This window comes from Dermacentor variabilis, chromosome 8, assembly GCF_050947875.1.
Source record: "Dermacentor variabilis isolate Ectoservices chromosome 8, ASM5094787v1, whole genome shotgun sequence".
NCBI classification, from domain to species: domain Eukaryota; kingdom Metazoa; phylum Arthropoda; class Arachnida; order Ixodida; family Ixodidae; genus Dermacentor; species Dermacentor variabilis.
Genome location: NC_134575.1, coordinates 1,148,892 through 1,173,846, shown reverse-complemented (window position 1 = coordinate 1,173,846; position 24,955 = coordinate 1,148,892). Strand labels below are relative to the sequence as shown.

Here is a 24,955-nt window from a genome sequence, read left to right as displayed (position 1 = left end):
CGCTCTGACTTGGGCGCGCTTTGCCTCCGTAGCTTTCCCTTCGTAGCCACAGAAGAGAGAGAGAGACAACTTTATTTATCCCATCTTAAAGGGAAAGGGTTGCGGGGAGAAGGCGAGGGAGGTTATCCTACTCGCGGTAGGCCTCCTCTACCACCTCAGCCCATCTCAGGATAGCTTCCTGAAGTTCAGGGTTGTAGCTGCGCATGGCAACCTTCCCACAGCTCCCTACTACTTAAACCTCTACAAAGGTTAGGGCCACATTGCCACATAATGCCACATTGCCACATAATGTGGTTAAGGTCCGCTCTGCTAGCAGGACAAAACTTGCAGGCTGAAGTAGGGTATATTTCCGGGTGAATTTTGTGACGTAAGGCTGGAGATAGAAAAGTGCGAGTCTGTAGTTTACGCCATAGTACCTCGTGTATGCGTGACGACCGAATCATTAAAGGAGGGAGGGTTAGGCAACCTAGGCGGTAATGCCCGCAAATGTCGTGGTATGTAAGTAATCTGTCTTTGGAGGTGAATGCTGGAGGGAGATTATTGGCGTCTGAACCGTCCCCTAGTCTAGCCTGTGCTCGGTTCGTGAAAGCTCGAGCACTTAGGTGGGCCGCTTCATTGCCGATTAGGCCTTCGTGAGCAGGTGTCCAGACTGAACTCAGAATTTAGGCTGGCGGATTGTGAGATACAATGGCTAGGGCTGTCCTGCAAACCCTACCCGCTCCGAAGTTCTGTATGGCAGTTTTGGAGTCACTTACTATGACAGAGCAATTGGGTATTGTTGCGGCGAGTGCCACCGCCGCCTCCTCTGCCTCCTCCGAAGTAGAGGCTATAATGGATGCTCCCGTCGCAATACTGCCAGTGGAGTCAACGACTGATATGGCGAATTTGTGTCCACACGGATACTCTGCGGCATCGACATAGAGCACGTCTTTGTAGTTAAATAACTTTTTCTGCGGGGCTTTAGCTCGTTGTTGCCTTCTATGTTCGTGATGAACAAGGTGCATATTCTTAGGGAGAGGAGGGATATGAAAGTGCTCCTGTATCGAGTGGGGAATATTGAATTTCTCATTGGTCATGGGTGCTGGGGCAATACTTAGGGAGTTCAGGATGTGCCTACCACTGTGGGTGTTCGATAAGCGCTGGTATTGAGCGGTCAGGTGGGCTTCTGCAAGCTCACTGAAAGTATTCAAGGTGCCTGTAGCCAAAAGTCTCTCAGTATAAACTCTACTTGGCACTCCAAGGGCAATTTTTTAGAGTCTGCGTATCAGTGAATTAACTTTCTCTTCCTCGGCCCTAGTCAAGTGGAGATAGGGAAGCGAGAATGTGATTTTACTAACAGAAAACGCCTGTACCAGTCTTAGCAATTTTGCCTCGCGGAGACCTCCGTGCTTATTGTACACCCTTCCTATTAGCCGTGTGGTGTGACCTACGCTGGCAGTAACCGTTTGAAGTGTATACGTATTGAGTCGGTTAGATTGAATGTGCATGCCAAGTACACGAATTTTGTCTACTACGGGAACTTGCTTCCCGTTAATGTTAATCTGAATGTTCGGCGTAACGCGTTTATTTGCGGATAGAAGTAACAGTTCAGATTTGGTGGGCGAACACTCGAGGTTCATGAACCCGGCTCTCGTAGCCACTGCATCTGCAGCCTCTTGTAAAGTATCTTGAATGTAGCCATCCGAGCCACCCTTAATCCATAGAGTAATGTCATCTGCATATAAAGAATATTGGAGATACGGTATTTGTGCTAGCTTCCCAGCAATAGACCTCATAGCTAGGTTAAATAGAAACGGCGAGAGCACAGATCCCTGAGGAGTGCCAAAGCTACCTAGGGTGATAGGGGGCGAAGTTTGACTATTGAGACTTGTGACAGCTGTCCGATTGGTAAGAAATTCGCGGATGTAGTCATGCATTTTTCTACCACAGTTAATAACATTCGATTCACGTAAGATAGATCCATGATCTATGTTGTTGAATGCACCGCGAAGGTCGAGTGCTAAGATGGCTTAGGTGTCTTTACTAAACGTAGGAGTGAGAAGGTCATGCTTGAGCCTTAGCATGGCATCCTGACAAGAAAGCGACTGGCGAAAGCCAATCATCTCTGGCGGGAATAACTGATTGTCTTCCGCGTATTTATTGAAGCGATTAAGCATGACATGTTCGAGCGTTTTGCCCAAGCATGACGTGAGGGAAATAGGTCTAAGATTAGCTATGCCAGAGGGTTTATTGGGTTTGGGAATAAAGATTACTTTAGCAGTTTTCCATGAGCACGGAAGAGAGCTGTTGAGCAATGATTATAGTATTCTGTGAGGGCAGAGATTGATTTGTCGTCCAGATTTCGGAGTAATTTATTATTTGCATTATTTATACCGGCAGCAGATGTAGTTTTAAGGGAAGCTAAGGCATGTCGAACTTCTGCCTCCGTTATTGGGGCGTCGAGAAGTTCATTAACCTCGCCTGTATAATCTGAAATCTCATGAGTTGTGGTAGGAGGGAGGTGTAATCGTGCAAGCTCCTGAAAAAGATAGGGAATATTATCCTTGTGTTTGTGCAATAATTGAGTGATGTAGTGACTGTGTTGCGCGCGTGAGGTCGAGGGATCAAATAAATGTCTGAGCAGTTGCCAAGTCTTTTTACTACTGAGGTTACCATGCATGCTCTAACATACTTGGCCCCATTGTTGATTAACTAGTTGGGTCGCAAAAGCTCGTATGTCATCGTCAAGTCTAGCTACACGGATGCGAAGCCTGCGGTTATGGCGGCGTCTTTCCCACCGCTTTAATAGCGATTCCTTCGCTTGCCACATGTGTAATAGTTTGGCATCAGCTGTTTGAAAAGGAGCATCAGCTGGCAGTGGTAGTATGATTGTCAACGTCCGTTGGGAGTTGACTAATCCATTGCTGTAGATCAAGTATAGAATTGGGAGCATTATTTGCTCGAGTTTTTCGAAAATTGTCCCAATCCGTAAGTTTGGGAGGCAGAGAGTGAAAGGGCTTGTGAGAGAAAGTAACAGAAATCTGTATGACGTAGTGATCGCTACAAAAATTGATTTGAAGGTTTTCCCATTTAGTTAAGTTAACCCGAGAGGTGAGGGTGAGATCTGGTGATGTATCTATGGAAACACTATTTCCTAAGCGAGTGGGTGTGTCGAAGTCATTGTGGAGGATGAGTTGGTGATCCTGAATGTGGGTCCAATAACCGGTGCCGGTGCTCGCAATAACCGGTGCAATAACCGGTGCTTGCAATAACCGAAACATGGCTGCGGCCCGAAATACAAGACCAAGAGCTCGTACCACCTAATTACAAAATCATACGAAGAGACCGCGATGCTCGTGGGGGCGGAGTTGCTATTGTATTCAAGGCCGATATTGACTGTGTGCAAATTACTGGCATTCCAACACATGAGAACATCTGGTGTGAAATTAAGCTAGATAAAACAAGGATAATTCTTGGAACTGTTCATAGACCGCCTAAATCACCCATTTCCTATCTTGAAGATACGCAGCTTTACTTAGAAAGCCTTAAAAAGCGCAGCTGTCGCATAATCATTCCTGGTGATTTCAACTTAGCAGGGATTGATTGGTCCACGCTTAGCGCTCAGCCTCGCGAAGATGCCCATTGTGAACTACTTCTAGAAATAGCTCTCAGTAAGGATTTACAACAGGTAGTTCATGAGTGCACACGCGTAGTTGGGAAATCAAGATCTGTATTAGACTTGGTGTTCCTAGACGGGCGATTTGAAGACTACGACGTATCGGTTGAAACCGGCCTCTCGGATCATAAGCTAGTTTATGTGGAGATAAAGCCTACCGCTGTACACCCGAAGGCTGGTAGTACTACGCATGTTCTGTGCTTCGATAGAGCCGATGACACAAGCATTGTTGATCATCTTTCGCTGTCTTTTGATGAATTCACTTCAATGGATGACGTCAATGCGATGTGGATTGCGTTTAAAGATATTGTTTTTTACTGCGTAAACAGATTCGTGCCAACTCAGAAGAAGAAAATAAATAAACGGAACCCGTGGATAACCCGCGAAATTATACATTTAAAGCGGAAAATTGACCGTGAGAGACAGAAGTCAAACAAAGATCATAATAAAATTTCGGTGCTAAGCTCTATATTGCGCACAAATATGGCTGCTGCTAAAACAAATTACTATGACGTGACATTAACTAATTTTATGAAGCACGATCCGCACCGTTTTTGGCGCCATTTGTCGCATAATAACGAAGGTCCAAGTGTCATTGTCGCTAATGACGAACTTGTGTCGGACAACTTGCATATGGCAGTATGTTTTAATGATTTTTTTCAATCTGTCTTTACTGACCCTTCTGCAGATGGTCTTTCTCCCCTCTATCTAGAATCCCCGTACACATCACCAATGCCTAATGTTCAGGTTTCGCATGAAGGCATTGTAGCCCTTTTGCTTAAAATTAACGATAAGAAATCTGTAGGTCCAGACGGCATACCAAATGCCTTTCTGCGCCGATATGCGGAATGGGTAGCTCACTATCTAGAGATCATTTTTAGTTTTTCGCTGAAACAAAAACGGGTCCCAGATGATTGGCTGGTCGCAAAAGTGGTTCCGGTTCACAAGTCTGGGGAAAGGCAACATATTGGAAACTATCGGCCCATTTCACTCACGTGTGTATGCTGCAAGCTACTTGAACACATAGTTTCAAAGTCAATCTACACCTACCTTGAAGACAAGAAAGCTTTTTTTCCCAACCAGCGCGGGTTTAGACAGCACCTTTCGACTGTCACACAGTTGATAGAAACGATCAACGATTTTTCAGCTTCCTTGAACAATAGAAAGCAGGTCGACGCTATATTTTTAGATTACTCGAAGGCTTTCGATCTGGTTGTACATAATGAATTAATTAAATAACTGATGGAAATGAATATAAATTATGATGTTGTTATGTGGATCCGCTCATATCTTACAGATCGGACACAATACGTTCAAATAAATGGTAACAAATCTAACCAATTAAATATAACCTCAGGCGTTCCACAGGGATCCGTTTTAGGACCACTTCTTTTTCTAGTTTACATAAATGATAGTGCTCATAACATAAGCAACGACATAACCATCCGGTTATTTGCAGACGATTGTTTATTATATCGTGAAATCAATAACCAAAGTGATCAGGCGTCACTTAGTCAAGCCCTTAAAGCTGTAGAAGTCTGGGCCGCAAAAGATAAAATGAGAATTAACGAATCTAAATCAGTCATGCTCAGAGTTACAAACAAAACAAAGCATGTTATTCAGTGTAATTATGAGATGAACTCAACAATTCTTACCGAAGCTGAAACGATAAAATACCTAGGTTTAACAATTTCGAAAGACTTAAGTTGGAAATCGCACATAGACAGAATTTATGGAGCTGCAGAAAAAAAGTTATGGTTGCTTCGCCGAAAATTAAAACTATCAACGACACCCGTCAAACTACTTGCATATTTAACTTACATTAGACCAACGTTAGAGTATGCCAGTGTCATTTGGGATCCGTTTCAATCCGGAATTATAAACCGCATTGAGAAGATACAGAGAAAATCTGCAAGGTTCATTCTTTCCCGGTATTATCGTACTGACTCTGTTTCCGAAATGCTTCGGTTGCTTGATTTGCCTCCACTGGCTCAACGGCGGAAGTTAGCTAGACTTACATTTCTTTTTTTGTTGTCGAAAGGCCACTTCAATATTGAAACCACGTCCTATCTTGCTCCCAGGCAGGCTAGAAACGTCAGATCAAGCAATCATTGCATGTTCTCCATTCCAAAAGCATATCTGGACATGTACGCTTACTCATTTTTTCCGCGAACGATTAAGGAATGGAACAGTTTGCCAGCGTCTGTTTTGCAGTCGAGTAGCATTGATATCTTTGAGGAACACGTTAAAAACCTTTTATGAATTTTAATCTTAGTGGTGCCGTGCAAACATTGTCACACTATTCTAGAAATACATACAATAGTCTTTCTTTCGTGCTGCTTCCAATATCACTGTCACAATGTTAGAAACATCTATTTCTTAGCCAAACTATTGTTTTTGTATTTCATTATTTGTTTCGCATTGTATTTCCAACATTCATTGCTTCATGTCCAATTTACGTTTGTAAAGTGTTTTCATTTTTTTTTACGCTATGTGCAAACCAGCTGTACCCACCCTGTTACGGCCAAGACGGCCAACAGTATTTGGAAATAAATAAATAAATAAATAAAGCTCGTCCTTTAGGTGTGCAAGTAGTGTGACCCCATAACTGATTTGTAGAGTTAAAATCGCCAACAATGAGGAGCGGGTTTCTCCGAGCTTCCTGTTTAGCACGAGCAAAAACGGTAGTAAAACGGTGGTGTTTAGAGCTGGGACTGCTGTAAACGTTAAGGGTGTGAATAGGAGCCGACCTGGTCTTTTTAGGAAGTATTTCTACGAAGTCGTGATCAATGTCGATACTCTCGAAATGGGAGCAAGTAACAGTCAGATGCTTTTGTGCTAGGATCGCGGTATTGGGACGTTCGCATCTTATGCATTGGAATGTGTTGTATCCGGGGAATTTAACGTAACCATTCGTTTCTTGTAAAGCAATGACTGCGGGTGGTTGTGCGAGACTGGCTATGTATTGTTGCAGACTGGCCTTCTTTTTCGAAAAGCCCCTACAATTCCACTGCCACACAACTAGGTTGGAGCGGTTAGGGGATGCGGCCATGCAGTCGATCGAGTCTTTCGATCATTTGATTGAATTGCTCATCAATTTGGGTAAGTCGCGCTTCATCCTGGTTAAATTTAGCATTTATATGGGCACTGAGGCTATGAGCGTTAGTAGTGAGGGACTCAAGCTTGGCTTCTTCGGCTTCCATGCGTTTTAACGCGACAGCGTTAAGGAGCTCGTGTCGCAGAAAAGCCGGTGTCGTCGGCGTCGGTATCGGCGTCGGCGGCGTTGGCCGTGAGCGATAAATCCCAGCAGGCACTTAATGAATAAAAAACAACTTGCAAGCTGGGCTGGGTGGAAATCGAACCAGGGTCTCCGGAGTGTGAGGCGGAGACGTTACCACTGAGCCACGAGTTCGATGCTTCAAAGCGGTACAAAAGCGCCTCTAGTGAACGCGGTGTTGCCTTAGAAACGAGCTGTTTCTAAGGCTCAGGCGTGCGTCGCTTGCTCAGGCGCACATTTCGTTGTCGCGCCGAACGCTGCGCTGCTCGACGCTCACCGCGTCCGATGCGGGGCGCGTAGTCGCTGCGCCGTAGCCCATTGTCTTACACCCCTTGGCGGGTCTACGAGAACGCTGTCGCGTTCCACTCTTGAAGGCGAAGCTTAAGCGTCCTCCAATTTTTTTCAAGAGCCTCAAAGCGATTGTTAGAGTTTCTAATGTGTGCGGTTAGTTTACGACTTAGCTTATCGTGTTCCTCCCAAGTATCTTTCCCATCATCAATAGATTGGCGCTTTGTGGCGGCTATGGTAGTGGGAGGAGGAGAAGTGTCAATGGTTAGAGTTTGATCGCCATTCTGACTGACAGGGGGAGGAGTTACAGTGGGTTGTTCATCAGTAGAGGGTTGAGATCGAGTGGTAGTAGTCGTACATTGAGAAGGGGTTTGGAGGTCGAGAATTTGTTTAGGCAGAAGACGATTTTCTTTCTGAAACTGCTGTAGGAGGGCATAGATTGGGGCATCAGGTTGCTTAGGTTTAGGTAAGGTGTGGGAAGCTACCGCTGCCCAGTTTACCTGAGGAAAGCTTGATTTGTTGTTAGATGGAGCAGCGGATGGAAGAGGCCAATCTTCGTCTTGTTTTTTCTTAGGTAGAGGTCCTTGCTTCTTGGGTGAAGGAGAAGACTTGGTCTTGGATTGAGGAGGAGTCTTGTCAGCCTTGGGGAGTGAGATTTTGGGCTTATATCGTAGTCACACTGAATGGATGCAGTCTCGTGGCTGGGAATGCACTTGGGAATGCACACATGATCAGTCGGAGGATTCACAGTTCCGCATTTATAGCAAGTATCCTCAGTATGCGTAGGGCACACGTCCGGTCGATGTCCAACTTTCCAACAGCGTGTGCAGGCCTCCATTCTTTGTCGAAAAGGCTTGCACCGGAGCATCGCCATTTCATATTTGACCCAAAAAGGAACTTTCGTTCCCAAGAAAGTCACGAGGACTGCATCGGAAGTTTTTCCCATTCGTCTGGCTTCTAAAAAGTGCATTTGTGGGTTGCACTCACGAAGCATGGGTAGAATGTCTTTTCATAGATAACTTCTCCCAGGCATACTCTGTGGATGTAGATAATGCCTTTTCATGTCTCGGAGTTGGAACGCTGTAGGAGGTGACTTCGTGCTCTTGGCCGTCGGCCGTGTGCGACTTGATGGCGAGATATTTCTTCAAGCGATCGCAGCTTTCCGCGCTGAGAGTAACTGTGTTGGTGGTAGGGTTGGTGGTAACGATGTCTTGGCGCAGCTCCGCAGTGGCTGGAAAGCCGGCTGCCGTAGAGAGAATCTTGGTGAGTTGGAAGTGGCGCCACGCTAAGCCTCACCTCGGCTTCGGCATGGCCCCGGCCGTGGACGGCGTCGACGGACAGCTCCAAGCCAGCGGCGGCTCCCAGAGAAGCGGCGACATGGAAGTCACGGTGGAAGGCAACGAAAAGGATCCTAAGGGACACGACAACGAAGGATGGTTCACCGTTTTGGCGAAAAGGAGGCAGAAGACTGTGCCAGCTGGCGCGGAGACGACGCTCGGACGCTCGGCGGACGCTCGACGCGACGCGCTCAAGAATGGAGCAGGGAAGAAGGAAGCGGAGCTATCGGTAGCATCGAACCTACCGAGACTGCCTGCCACGGGCTGGAAAGTGACTCTAAGACTACGAGAAGGCCTCTCGGTGCTTCAGAAGGCACCGGAAGTGAGCCTCGGAAGAGCAGTGCGCGAAAGCGCGGGCGTCAGCCTGCAAGAGGCCAAGGGAGACCGCTTCGTGATAAACACCAAACAAGGTACGATTATCTACCACACATTATCGATGGAGAATGCTAAAAAAATAAGCAAGATAGAGAAGATCAGAATCGGAGACAAAGATTACGGGGTCGTCACGTACGTGAACGCACCGGAAAGCTGTGGGCGTGGAGTCATTCACGGCATAGAGGAAATGTACTCCGACAAAGATGTCCTACTCAACCTCAACGAGGATGAAGACAACCCGACAATCCTAGAAGCAAGAAGAATGGGCAAAACCAGAACTTTCCTCCTAACTTTTGACGACGAGGAAGTTCCACGCAAGGTTTTCTTCATGGGCGCTATTCTACGGTGCTTCCTATACAAGAAGAGGTACGAAGTATGCTACAAGTGTGGCGGACTCGGGCACAGATCAGACGTGTGTGACAATGACGAACTGAGGTGTAGAGGCTGTGGGGCAACCAGACCGCAAGAAGGACATCAATGCGAGCCGCAGTGCCAGCTCTGCGGCAAAAACCACGTCACCGGGGATAAGAAGTGCAGGAATTTATTCCGCACCCCGTACATCGTGAAGAAGAGACGATGGGAGCAAAAACAAGCGGCCGATGAGGCGAACAAAGAGGAACTTCGTAAAAGCAGGCCAAGCGAGAGATCGAGCAGCAGGACCAGGAGCCGCTCGGAGTCCTTCCCGAGGCTACAGACGCCGCAACAGCAGACAGAACAGAAGGAAACAAGTAACAAGGTGAGCTGGTCAGGCAAAGTCTCCCAGGATTCAGAAAACGATAGAGAAAACCAGGAGCTAAAAGAGCTTATTAAGAGGCAGGAAGAACAAATCAGAATACTGATTGAGGATAGGAAAAAGGAGAGGGAAGAATTTTTAAAGATAATCGAGGAGATGAAAAGAGAGAAGGGCGGAAACAGTACGAGACAGGAAGAGAGTGTAGGGGACAAAGAACCTAAAACAGATCGGCCCCCGCTCAAAAAGAAGAAAACGGGAGAGACAGACTCAGACAGCAAGATGGACAAAGTTACTCAGGATATTACCCTGATGAACGGAGCTATGATGCAATTCATGGAACAAACCCGAGCGGAATTTGAAAAGCGCGACATCGCCCTCAAAGCACAATTTGAGAAACGCGACTTCGCTTTAAAAGCGGAATTCGATTGGTTTAGAACACAATTAATTAACATTCAAAATGCATTGGCAAAATAACACGATCTGGCAGTGGAATTGTAGGGGCTTCCTGAAAAAGAGAGCAGTCCTACAAACATTCCTAACTAACATCGATAAACCAGATGTCATTGCGTTGCAAGAGTGTGGGAAAAATGCAAAATTGGCCGGCTACACAGCCTACACTGGGCAAGGAGAGAATCGGCAGACAGCTATTTTAGTTAAAAGAAACTTAGCAGCAGTACTACACGAGACTGACACAAATAAGATTGATCACGTCTTAATTGAACTAGTACCGAGGAAAAGAAAAGATAGAAGCCTATACGTTCTCAACGTATACAGCTCTCCTAAGCAAAAAAAGAATTGTGGCTTCGATCAGCTCATCGAAAGGTCCAAAAACATTGCAGGGAACAGCCCCATAGTCATAGTCGGAGACTTTAACGCGCAACACACGGCTTGGGGGTACAAAACCTCGCAACAAAAAGGCAGAGAATTATGGGATACTATCTCCAAGCATGAACTAACTCTACTAACAGATCGTCAAATCCCGACTAGAAAGGGAAATAGTGTTTCCAGGGACACCACACCGGACCTTACTCTCATAGGGGGACACATAACCGCACGATGGTGTAACACGGGAGAGGACTTGGGGAGCGACCACAGAAAAATAGAGACGGTGGTAGAACACGGCATACCAACTCCCAAACCCAAGCAGTTCGAAGCGGTAAATTGGAACCTCTTTAGGCAGAAATGTGCCGAAAAAGTGGAGCTCAATGATTTAGGCAGTTGGAGCAAAGCCCTCTTGGAAGCGGTTGAAGAGGCCACCGAAAAGGTGGAGGCGGACGAAACGCAAGAGGTAGTAGACCGGAAAATGGTCGGATTATGGCGGAAAAAGAGGCAGCTAGAGCAAAAATTTAGAGAGAATAGAAGCAATAGAAACATTAGGAGGGCATTAGCGCACCTGAACGGAGAGATTGAAGAATACGCACTCGAACTCACGAAACGAAATTGGAATAGCATATGCGAACAGATGGATCACAAAATTGGTAAATCAAATACATGGCAACTATTGAGGCACCTACTAGATCCCCAAAACAGCAAATCAGAGACGCGTAGCAACATGCAGAAACTAGTGTATAAATACGAAGGTAGTAATGGGCAATTGTTCGCTGAAGTTAAGGATAGATATCTTAAATGTGGTCCGCAACAAACGCTGCCGGACTACAAAGGCGAAGAGAACCCCCTCTTGGACAGCCCCGTCACGGTAGGAGAAGTCAGGGCCGAGTTGAATCGACTCAGAACGAAAACAGCTGCAGGACCGGACAGAATCAGCAATCGGATGTTGAGGAACCTAGACGACAAGTCAATAGTAAACCTAACGAATTTTATGCAAGAGTGTTGGGAGAAAGGTAAGATCCCCAAAGAATGGAAGGAGGCAAAATTAGTCCTAATTCCAAAACCGGGGAAAAAGCTCAGCCTCGAAAACCTCAGACCAATATCCCTCACGTCATGCGTCGGGAAACTAATGGAACATGTGATACAATCTAGAATCAGCAGATACTTGGAAGACCAAGACATATACCCTGACACAATGATAGGCTTCAGAGCACACCTATCTGCGTGCGATGTCATGCTACAGCTTAAAGAGCAAATTATCGACCACAAAACGAAGGACACGAAAGCCATCGTTGGCTTAGACGTGGCCAAAGCATTTGACAACGTAGACCACAGGGCAATCTTAGAGAAATTGAATAGCCTAAACGTAGGGAGACGTACCTACGAGTATATAAAGGACTTTCTGACTGACAGAACAGTAACGGTCAGTCTAGGGGGTAACGAGGAGAAAGGGATAGTGCTCAGTAATAAGGGGACACCGCAGGGCTCTGTGCTCTCACCCACTCTCTTTAACATAGTAATGATTGGACTCCCGCACAAACTTAAGGACTTACAGGGGCTAGAACATACGATCTATGCGGACGACATCACCCTATGGATAAATCGAGGCAGTGACGCCCACATAGAAGAAACGCTGCAAAAGGCCATCAATATAATTGAAGAGCACTTAGAAAAAGCCGGACTTAAATGTTCAGCTACGAAGTCGGAGGCTCTCTTCATCAGTCCACAGAAAATGCTAAAGAAAATCCCTACCCACGGGATAAAACTCACTGTTAATGGGGACGCGATTCCAAACGTAAAAGCTATACGTGTGCTAGGCATGCACATTCAGGACAATGAAAGAAATACGGAAACGATTAGAAAGCTTAAAATGAGCGTAAGCCAAACATGCCGACTCCTCCGAAGAATAGCCAACAAGAAGGCAGGCATGAGGGAGGCTAACCTATTAAGGATAATACAGTCCTTCGCGATCAGCAAGATCACATACGCAACACCGTACCTTAAACTAACAAGGGCCGAGAAAAACAAAATAGAAATCCTCATTAGGAAAGGAGTTAAAACAGCCCTAAACCTGCCACCATGCACATCTACGCAGAGGATACTAAACATGGGCATTTCAAACACCCTAGAAGAGTTGATCGAAGCCACACTAGTCTCCCAGCAACAGAGACTAATGCGAAGCAGAGGTGGTCTGAGAATTCTAGCGAAACTAGGATACAAAACTAACAACAAAGTAAGAAACACGGGATCCATCCCGTCACAAATCAGAGACAGGATACGCATACCACCACTCCCGAAGAATATGCATCCCAGTCACCACCAGGACAGGAGGAAAGACAGGGTTAAAGCGTTACAAAAATCACTAGATAAACAGCAAGGGGTGTTCTACACGGATGCAGCAGAATATGAAAGCAGACCAGGTTTTGTCTCAGTGACGACACAGGCTAACGGTGAGAACTCAAAGAGCTGCAGTACCCCGCAAAACAGTGTGGAGGTTGCAGAGGAGGTGGCCATAGCCCTAGCTTTGACTCAAAAAGGGGTGAAAATCATAGTGTCAGATTCCAAAACAGCTATCAGGAATTATACCGCAGGGAGAATCTCCAAGGAGGCGCTCAACATATTGGAGAAAGGACCAATTCCAGAAGAATTAGTGAACCTTATATGGACTCCTACCCACGAAGGCTTGCCCGGCAATGAGAAAGCGCATGCATTGGCCCGAGAGCTTATTTACCGGTACACCAATGCAGCCTCTACAGCCAGGGAGCCCCTACAAAAAGAGGAAGGTATAAACACTTACAGCGAAATTCTCGATTATTATAGAATGGGAAGGAAAACACTGCCAGAGGCGCATAAGAAACTAAGTAAGCAAGAAGAGATAACATGGAGGCAACTCCAAGCGGGGGTGATCTGCAACCCCTACATTCTGAAGAGATGGCATAATAGCATTGAGGACATGAGTTGCAAACACTGCGGGGCAAAGGCGGACATGATCCACATACTATGGACATGTCCTAGGTACAATAAACCAGATAGGGATAGACAATCCTGGGAGACGTTAATGACCAGCTCGAAGGAAGATGACCAAAGAGAAGTCATCCGCATGGCCCTGGACACCGCTGAGCTCCAAGGAGCATCAGCCAGCTGAAAGGGGAGGAGTAAACCGAAGAGACAGGAAGACTCTTGCCTCCTCGGGGCTCTTTTTGCGGGTGCAAATAAACGTTATTTCTCTCTCTCTCTTCCCCTTCTACTACCTCAACCGGGTTCATGACGCCCGCACGAGGCGCGTCCACGCCTACGGCGTCGGAGAGCCACCAAGCTCTCGTAGGCGAGGAACCACAAAAGTCACAATAACAAGCGTTCTAATGCACAGACCTCTTCAAAAAAAAAGTCTCAGAACGTCGCGGAATTCTTCAGACATGTCGCGTGAAAGAGCCACTAGGATATAACAAAAAGAACGGGAGCTACACCCAAAAACTGACGGAGCCGATGAGGCACGTCCACACGCGGCGACGCCGCCTCGCGTTCCCTACGCAAGAACTAGCGACAGAAAGTTTTCCACTACTACGTAACTCTTTGGGACGCACGTGCTGTCCCGCGAGAGTTGTCCGGCGTCTGAAGGTACGATGGAGTGCTCAAGATGGACGGGCAACCTCTCCTCACGCCACCATCTCCCCGTGTGGCGGCTACCCGCCGTGGTTGCTCAGTGGCTATGGTGTTAGGCTGTTGAGCACGAGGTCGCGGGATCGAATCCCGGCCACGGCGGCCGCATTACAATGGGGGCGAAATGCGAAAACACCCAGGTACTTAAATTTAGGTGTACGTTAAAGAATCCCAGATGGTCGAAATTTCCGAAGTCCTCCATTGCGGCATGTCTCATGATCAGAAAGTGGTTTTGGCACGTAAAACCCCATAATTTAACTTTATTTTATTGTGGTGGCTACGGGAGAGGAGTATGGCAGTTACCCTCTCCAGGCAGCACACACGTGACCAATTTGGCTTATATGTATACCCAACTGTACGCCCACTTGATATGTGCTGATTAACGAATGTGTTCCCTGTGGAATTAAGAAACATCAAACGCTGCCTAAATATCCTGGCTATCTTCGAGCACATTATTCCTTTAATAAAGATACTGTAGCTTTCTATAGAAGCGTTCGGCTATTCGCTTACGTTTACAATCGTTGTCGATTGTTCGAATCAGTCAAGGCCAAATACAATATATAAATAAATGGTCTCACAAAAACGCTGCCCCATGAGCACTATTTTAAAACGATATATTTTATGTTTCATTCATTTATTATTCGTTGCGGCGATTAACTGATCCGGGTGACATCGATGGCGTGCCAACGAAGGGCTCGAGTATGTCAAAATTTAAAAAAGATATAATTACAAAGCCCTATTTTGGTTGCCATATTCTTTAACAACTGAATTCATTCATCCTTTTTTTTTTTTCGTATCATTCGTCTTGTCGACTTACCGATCCGGACAAGGGCAACATGACTGCGGACGAGCCAACAGAAAAAAAAAGAAGGAAAACAAAATAAAGTAATTACCGTTAGAAAAGACAGCCCTTGGCTTTGTTTAGCGTTTTCTGATTATTGTTCTTCACGAGACAGGAAATGACGCAACAACGAAGTGACAAGGCTCAAGGAGATGTTCTCTTTTTATTTCCTTTATTTATTTTTCTCTAACAGAAAGGCCTGGCATTCGCAAGATGACTATGTATGGTAATGAAGCCGCGGTTCCTCGGAGACCAAATTTTTGTGCCCACACACGCTCGACAGCTCTTTTCAGCAACCTTACACGACGTCGAAGCCGTGCGGTGAAACATGAGTCGATGTGGAGGAAGAGTGGCTCGTCTTCGGCTGGGCTTTGATCTCGACGCTTGAATAACTCGCCGCTCTCGGGATAACACGCAACATAAAGAAGAGAGCAGAAAGTGTTCCTCGGGTGTTTTCTTTTTCTTTTTCTGTTGTCTTTTATTTTCAGCTGTGAAAAGGAGCCCCCGAATGCGGCCAATATCCTGAAAAGCGACGGTTGGTGGGGGCGGGGACTCAGATCACCTACCCATTTGGTTAACACCAACAAATCCTGCGGGCCGCGACACTACCGTGTACAAAGTGACAAACTGCGTCAAGTTCCGTCAGCTGATCTCAGAGGCACCATCTCAAAAGAGCCTGTTCAAACTGATGAGTGAGTGTTTACGAGAAGCTACAGTACAACGACGACAGAATATCGACAAACCAAACCCCGATCTAAAGCTCCTGCGGCTCCGCGCATGTCGACGGCGTGCTTATATAGGCGGGCACAGCACTCTAAACGATGCACCGACTGGACTATGTGTAATCGCATTGACGCAGCCATACGCCGGTATACAAAACAGCAAGCTGGGCAGCCTTATGTACTTCGCTGCTTACTAGAAGTGGTTTTGGAAGTGTATGGCGATACTGAAGGCTCGCCACACTCCCGAAATCTGCAAGAATCCTACTGCTGCATTGTGCATAGCGACTGGTCAGTCACCAAAACTTCTAGCTAGATCAGGCATTTGCAGACCTTTCCGTCTCTCCTACACCCAGTGACACCACAAATGGCAACATACATTCTTTGACAAGTCACAGTACTATAACCGCTCCCTACAGTCCAGCCTGCCAGATGGACGAGGCAAATTTCACTCTTGAGTAGCTGCGACACGCTGAGCCTCTCCAAACGCCGCACTGCTCAAGGTGAAGATGGTGTCACGTATCAAGCATTACGGAACGTTGATAAGAGTTTTCATGACCATATATTGGACGAGTATAGGGAAATATGGAGAACTGGTGTAATCCCTGCTGAATAGAAATCGTCCGTCGTGATCCAATATTTAAGCCCGGGCGCCCTACAAGGCACCTCAAGCACTGCCTGCCAGTATCCCTAACTTCAAATGTCATCAAGTTAACGAAGCAAAAGGTTTTGTTTCGCCTAGATGTTAGGCGAGAGAAGCTGAATTTTTTTCCGTGATGTCGTGAGTGGCTTTCGTCGTCGCCGTTCAGCTCTGAACAGCATCTCAGACCTTGTCTCAGCGCTCGAATTTGCTAGAGAAAACAAGCATTCCGCCTACGTGCTCTTCCTAGACATACAGCAAGCTTTCGACTCAGTTCCGCATAAGGCGATTATTTTCGCTCTTGCAACCGCGGGAATTTCGGGTCGTCTGCTTCGATTTGTGCGCAATTTTCTATCGAACCGCCGGATGAAAGTGTGCGTCGGAGGAATAACTAGTGAATCCCGAAGTGTGAAGTGCTGTATCACAAAGGGCAGCGTTTTATCGCAGCTTTTGTTTAACACCGTACTCGCCGCGCTTCCAACTCATTTGCCTCGGGACTGTGCCTTCCCTGTGAGCATAGCGTCTACACATGCAGATGGCATTGCTCTGTGGATAAGCAGCCCTTCGCATCTTGGTCCGCGGCTTCGTGCAAGCTTGCAAAGAGCTCTAAACGCGACTTCGGAGTACGTGGGTAAAGTTGGTCTGCACAAATCACCTGCTAAGTCGGCTGCAATAGCATATCACCCTAAACCACGCGCTCGTCGAAGAATGAGCTGACTGTACCTTGACGAAACGTCTATAAGCTGGGTGCGACGACGCCATTATTTGGTGTTAACTGTGGATGATCGCATTTCTTGGCGTCCTGCCGTTAAATTTGTACGACGCACGTCGCACTCCCTACTAAAATATGTGGCCCCCTTGACTGCTAGAGGTGCTGGCTGCGATCAAACAACGGCTCTCAAGGTGTACCAGTCATCTGTACTCTCAGGCATGATGTAGGCGTTACCAGTCCTGAACGTACCCCGTAGTTTGATGGCACAACGCGAACGAGATCGTCGCGCTGCCCTTCGACTAATGCTTGGGCTACCTCGTGAGGCGCAATTCGTTACTTTACTCACTGAAGCGCATCACATAACCCTGAGGCTGCAAGCAGACCAGCGAACTCTATATCATATTGAGCGTCTGCACCACGTATCAAATGGCCAATCGCTACTTGATCGTCTCATTCACCGCCCGTTATCTCGCATCCGAAAAATGGAGGCATTATTTATGAATATCACTGACATTTCTGAACATGCTGCTTCAGCTACGCCTCCGCTTCCAAAAGATATCACAAAACACGTATTCCCCATTTACGTCACAATCCCTGACAAAAACAAAAAATCGAATATGCCTGTTTCGGCAATATTCCAATTGGCTCAGTCTTACATGTTCGAAAGATTTCCAGATTATCTTCAAGTATTCACAGGTGCATCTGCACACAGCGACGGTCAAGGCGCCTCTGAATTCTTTTTATGCCCTTCGACTCAAGTGCGACGTATATTTCAAATATTTCATCCAACTTCAGCAACTGCGAAGCTAGCAGTGATTAATGTTGTACTGAAATACATGCAAGATGAGTTAACCACATCGAAGACTGTCATCTTTAGGCACTCCCGCGCCGCCCTTAGCAGGTTATAACGCAGTCACATTGATTGCCCAGTTGCGCGCAGCATCACTGACTCTGCAAACAAAATTTCATCACGTGGGTATCTCTCGTTGCTCAATGGATTCCTTCACACGTAGGAATCGCCGGAAATCAAGAGGCTGGTCGACTGGCTTCAACTTACGCTCATAACAACTGTGTCTGCCCTGAAATTTTGTGCAAGCTTGATGACGCTCGTCTGCTGATTCGTCGCCACTTGCTCAAGCAGCATCCAGACCGGAACCAATGGAATGTTCCCGCCCCGTGTTCGCGGCCGAGGCTCGCCTCATCGCGCTAGAGCGCAACTACTCAAGCTGGGGGTTGGCTGCGTGAACGTGCGCGAACGTTTATACAGACAAGGACGTGTGGCCAGTCCATTGTGTACGTCTTGCGGCTGCTGCGAGACACTTCAGCACCTGGTGTTGGAGTGTCCCGCTTTCAGTGCGCAGCGCATGTCGCTAGTGAGAGAGTGTCACCTCCTCGTCGAATGTTTGTACCCCAGAAGTTGTGAGTCTCGACGTGATCAGGCTCATCTCACTCTACTTATTTTTCTAACTTAGGTTCACGTTTGTAGCATCGATACTATGTCTTCTATTTACCATTCTGTAGTTGCGTGACCTTCAGTGACCGGCCCTACTGTGTGTGACCTGTATTTTGTGTTATACATCATTATGCTAGATTTGTCCGGTTGCTGTTTCTTTTCTCTTTCCTCCCCTCCTTCCTATCTTCCATTTCTGTGTTGCTGTCACCTCCCTTCTGAAGTGTAGGCAGGTTTTGTGCCCCTTCCGGTGGCAGTTGCCAGCCTGCTCCTCGCTTTCCCTTTCCTGTTAAATGTTTATATGTTTTCAAAACAAATAATTTCTGTATGTAGAATAAATAGCCCGGAACGAACAATTCAGCGCACTCTTGAATGGTCCACTGGCGCTCGACCATTTCTTGTACACCGAGTCACTTCTGCACCTGAAATATTATTGTCGGAAATAATTTTAAAACCATTCAACCGTACAAAATCATTGTCAAGGCACATGGGTTCTGTCACTGTGTGTCATGTCAAAATATCGTGCCGCTACTTGGATGGCATGAATCTAACAGTGTTCAATTAGCAAAATTTTCAGATCGATTCGAATGTATGATTACGTGAGAAAAACAGCTTTTGAACACTGAATCAAGCTCCGAATATTTATTTTCGGAATATTTCGGAACAAATCTAAATGTGTAGGCTAGAGTCGGTTGGACAAAAACCTGTTATTTACGTTATTTGGTACATGTGGTTGTCGTTAACTGGCTGTGAGATCAGCTGAAAAGCCTGCAAATTGGCAAGCAACATAAAGATGGCGATAATACATGTGACTAGCCTAAAAACATCGGGGTAATTAAAGAAAGAAACAATGCGTCACCAGGTTATGATGTTTTTAGTTTAATGAAATAATTTTGTTGAACTAGTTAATAATTATTTTCCGCCATTCTGGCTGCTTACTACGTGCATGGTCAGTATGTGTAGATGAATAGGAAATTAAGTAAGAGACATCAGAAGCGACGGGCCATCCAAGGCACACTTAAGTAATTGAGGCTGGCTTTCACCTCGTATTACGCGCACATACATGCCACATACACAGAAACATATAAAGTCTACAGAAAAGGCGCACCAAAAGTGTAATTATCAGCAGGACAAGAAAGAAGGCTATTACCACAAGAAGAGCCCGATATGCATCCCTGCTGTATAATAGAAGTTCATGCCCAATTTGCAATAAGAACAGTATTATAAGCGCCCACATAATTATTAAAGCAGAATATTAAGTAGAGTTCGCAATAATCTGCAAATCAAATAGGTTGCTGACCACAAGAAAATTTTGTATGGTTGTCAAAGCACATCACTGTTCAGCAGAGCATGACCATGGACCAACCAGGACTCACCAGTTACTGAAACCTGACTTCCTTCTTACTAGCCTCCGTCAATTATTGCACGCCAAGATCTTGGACTCTCCAAGGTATCCTCCGATTCTTTTGTTTGCAAAGTCATCCAGTTAAAGTTGGTTCCACGATTCTCGCACCGCTTCTTTTTATAAAAATAAAGCATAATGCGCCATAAGAGAAAGGCTTTGTCTCGATAAGAACTGTTGGACCGTTCGCTATCACATTCAGATAAAGCACATTCTTGTCTAAGGATTTTGTCATATATGACCCAGTGTATTCGGACGGCGTGGCGCCCTCCGTGTGCGTTTCCGCAAACACCGCGTCTTTCCTTCTCTCTTCCTCATCTCTCTATTCCCTTTTCTCCAGCGTAAGATGTTAAGTTTAAGGTTCTCGTGGCGGTTGAAGCTGCCTTCGCCATTTCAAAACGGCCTGATCTCCCGTGGAACTAGATCCGAGTGAGCGAGGGGAGAAAGAAGGAGGATGGCTGGGGGCTTTCTGGCGACCTAGGGACTTTCCTGCCACCTAGGGATTTACTGGGGTTCACTTAGGGACCGATTGCCTTTAGAGCTCAGCAGCGCTGGCCGAGCCAGCGTGGGCTCGACAGCCTGCGATGTTCCGTACCGGAAAATAAAAACTGTATCCGCATGCGTAGGGTTTCTGTAGTCTTAAATGACTTGCGTCACGACGTTCCAGATTTCCTTATACTCTTTGTTACTAGTTAAACTGTTGGTTATGCTTCGATTTGAAAGCGAACAACTTTCTTTCTTTGCCTCTTTCGCCCGTTTTCGGTGTTCGTGATCGCTGGCTGGACATCAACCGCCCATACGAAGACACCGATGTAAGGATGCCTGCTCTCGCACGACCGAGTCGCACGGCGCGTTCGTCATTGAAAGCGCATGGGACGCGCTCCGAGAATATCTTTTAGGCATCGTTTAGGTGTCGTGGTACAGCCCTCCCCCCCTTTCCCCCGTCGCTACAGGCAGCTGCCGAAGGATCCGTAAACGGGAGATGCCAGTGGCCCTCCACGCCGGAGTTCGCGCCGCTGGAGACAAATACACGTGCGGTGAATTCGGTTATATTCTATCGGCACCTAAACTACCGCTGCAGATGTGCTGGTTAACGGCTCTGTCCTTAACAAAATTATGCAATTTAACAACGCGGGTTACGTATATATTCTTACCGTAACAAATGTACGTTTTTAAGCATATCATTCATTTAATAAAGCAAATAGCTGGCTAGAAGCATTCGGTTAATCGCTGCAATGACAATCATCCTCAATTTCTCCTGCACATGTACTGTATTTTTGATTGTCTTTTCCCAGTTTAGTTCTCACTAGCTACTAATATTTTAGCCTTTAGTTGTAAGCCATTTTACTTACAAGGCGAAGTGCCACTTGACTTTCATACGTCATTCAACCTATATTCTGCATTGTTTCAATACGACATTCCGTATAGTCCGGTGGATGCCTGTGAGGTCTCGCGTCCTTCAGCGGACGTCCGCAAGGATCACGGCGGAATAGCTTGTCAGTGGGCAGATACATCGTTGTTATTTTGGGCACGTCGTTTTATCGTATTTACCACCAATAACATACAGAAAACAAGGAAAGAAAAATTCAAGAAGCTATGATCATAAATAAGCTTGTCTATCTCCTTGGTTTTTGATTTTGAGACATTCATATTGAATACTTAAGGACCTCGAACAGAAGTGGGAACTCAGTCTGAACCATGAGAGCCCTGTTACTTTACTCACTCAAGTCAGGAGTTATAAGAAACCATTTGACCTTATAATTTCTTAAGCTTTACGTGGCTTTCGTTACTTGTCCCTCCTGTAACATATTGAACTTCCCTTAAGCTAACACCTTCTGATCGCTGGCTACTATCGTGCATTTTCGCAATCACCCATAAAAATAGGAACGCCCATTACAAATACACATTTGCCCCCAACGCCGCAACCATCACTTGAAAAACGAATTCTGCGACTTCTCCTTGCTGCACACGGTGTGGGAGCAGCACCCAGCCGCAGCGCGTCACTACTGCAAAGCAGCTGCCAAACCCGGATTGCAGTGCACGAGTGAACCGAGCCCGGCAGATGGCCAGGGTCATCTCGGTTCACTGCCCACCAAGGGCGAAGAACACTTCGTTTGCTCAACATTAAAAGTTTACTTTCTCAATCCTCCAAGTTTGTAGACACTTGGTTGGTGACCCTGTCTAGACGCATTCTTCTATCGTCATGGTCGTCTTGTCAGCATCCAGCATTGTCCCGTATGCTCCCTGCGAGACAGATTTTCCTCTTTTAATGTGTTAGCAATAGGAGTCTCAAAATGGGGAAAAAGTGTCTGTGAAGTGTGGTAACCCGGTCACGTGGCAGAGTTAGAGAAGGGATGCGAGAGCTTAGACGAGCGTGTATTTGTGTATGTATGCATATCGGGGTGATTATCTTTATGTTTACCGGAATTTTTGAAAATCGCCTGTTGCAGATAACACAATTCTAGTCTGTGAGCTAGATTATTCAGAGACGCGGACATCACTTGCACGAGAAATCGAAACACATATTCAAGTAACATAAAAAAAGATAATTTACTACATATACGTTTATAACTTTTTTCATTAATCACCATTATTGCGTAGCCGGTCAGATTGCAAGGCGTATCCACGTGAAATGAATTTCCAGCATGGCACCGGTCTGGAGATATTCGCTATCAAAATCACCGTAAAAATGCGTTGTCGTTGCACTTATATATGTTATTAACAAAGCGCTCATTTATGAGCTGAAGCATAAAACTAACTGGAACGACCATGGAGATTCCTTTTAAGTGAATACGTCTTGCAAACAATTCGTAAATTGCAATATGTGCCATAAAGTAATTATTTAACAAGCACATTAGTCAATATTTGTTAATTAGTTGAATATGTGTTTCTATTTTTCGTGCTAGTATTGTCTGTCTGTTCGCATAACCCCGGTCAAGGACAAGAATTATGCAATATGCCAAAAGCGATTTTTTTTTATTCCTGAAAGCTTGCAACAAGATCACCCCGTATATAGTGAAACGAATGGTGGTCTGCTCCCGCCAATTGCACTTCCCTCCTCGAAGAGGCAGGACGTGTGTCGATGAGCTCTTCAACAACACTTTGTGATGTGGTTGGTGAACGTTCTTTAAATCATGGATCTGGGTCCTACACTACGTGATGGTAACGCATTTATCTCGCTTTACCACTATATCGCCGCTGCTTTTTTTTTGCGTTTTGTTTGAAATGGTCACTACGAAAACCATCAAATAGAGAAGGTTTGAGGTCATGTGAGGGAGGACCCCTTCTGGCTTGAGTTCTAACCGCGTTACTGAACTTTCTAATTGGAGTAGCACATGTTCTCCTCTGCTAATATATGCACACGCGAGGCGCGCGGAAGAGAGAAGACATCGAGAAGGTAACGCGGCGCCCTACACAAATATTGTGCGCCTATTGCATGTAGCATTTCTGACAAGAAGAGCGACGCGTACGGGAGGGCATAAATGCCCCTTCATGGGACGCGCATCAGCCCAGCTATGAGAGAGCTTGGGTAATAATGCGCCAAGTTAATATACTCTATATTGCAGCGCCATTTACACGATGCGTACCCCATTCTTAACTTTGTCTCGTTTATGCAAATTAAGTAAAGCGCAAACATTGAAATTGCATTTGATGTGGCTATTTTTATTCAGAAGAGCATGCGGCAGCCACCTTTGCACAATCTCAAATCTTGAAGCCAGGGGTTTTTCTATTTCATCGTGGACCTTTGTATTTGTACACCCACCTGCTTTGTCCTTGGACGGCAGTATACCCGAAAGAAAAAGAAAAATAAATAAATTTGTTGTCTGTCATATTGCAATATTCCGCGAGTCATCTTGTTTTTAGTGGGTATATCGTATCGCTTATCCTTTCGCTTATCCTTGCTAATGCGGATTGTATAAAACAGTGAAATCTATGTCGCGATATTGATAGTTTTTTTCTCATTAGTTTTACAACTAAGGACAACTAACGTAATTTTTACAAAATGTCTATGTAGCCCAATGTATATTACACAAACTAGATAGACGTAAAAAACCCCAGTGTCTACAAGCGCTCCTCGTCATCGTCCAGTGCCTGAGACGCCTGCGCAACCGCTTTTCTCTTTTGCTTTATTTTCTGTGCACATGAGCGAACGTCAAAAAGCTGGCCTCTTCATATGAGCATGTCGACGGCCGACCACTTTCAGGCGACTTTAGTTTGGGGTCCTTGACTTGACGTAGACACCAGATACAAGGTCACCTCTTTCCATTTTACAGGCTGGACGGACGACTTCAGAGAATCGCAACGTGGCGTGCACACGCTCCTTCCTCTTCAGCACTCCTGTCATGTTTCGTCTCTCTTCGCCGGTGCAAAGTAGCAGGCCAGAGCAAACACCTTTTGCAGCGTTCTTGTAAGCAATCTCCCTGTATCTCGACTAGATATATTTTGCTACCGCGCTCAGCGGAAGGCAGCACCGCCGCTATAATCGAGAATGAATCGAAACGGAAAAACCCGGCGGGAAAGATGGTGCTTGTATGCAGTGTTTAGTACTTAGTGTTTTCCCCAAGGCCACAGGCTTCTTCGGGAAAGGAAAATACCCCATCTTTCATTTGCTTTAGGGCCCTGTTTTATTTTAAATGTAGGAAAGCGGGACCATATACCTATTTTGATATCTCGAAACTCTAAGTAGACTCCTCAGGCAAGAATACTGAAGGGAGAAACAAATATCGAAGAACAATATCTCAATGTGAAGTGATACTACTTTGTCCACGAAAGAGACGCTAGAGGGTTAGCAGTTGCGTGCTTAGATCCAAATGAAGACCGCGTGTTGCCGCCTCCTCATCAGCACCCCCAAACAAAAGTGCCGCTTTTCTATCAATCTACCTGGCTAAACGCCGGCGTGAACAAGGGAACAATGCTTCCTCACACAAGTCGTAACGTCTAATACTTACTACCAACATTTTTTGATCGGCGTCCTTTCTTTTTTCTTCTCACATGAATCTGCTACCCGACAAAACGAGATGACTTCAAAGGATTAATT

General features: G+C 45.9%; 1 long non-coding RNA gene across 1 annotated transcript in view; it reads left to right on the top strand.

Annotated features, from left to right (window-relative positions):
• Positions 1-24,955, top strand: part of LOC142589519 (uncharacterized) — a 580,475-nt gene that overhangs the window by 104,152 nt on the left and 451,368 nt on the right. Inside the window, exon 2 of the long non-coding RNA XR_012829879.1 lies at positions 24,192-24,325. This is a non-coding gene — a long non-coding RNA (uncharacterized LOC142589519). The remainder of the gene's footprint in view (positions 1-24,191; positions 24,326-24,955) is intronic.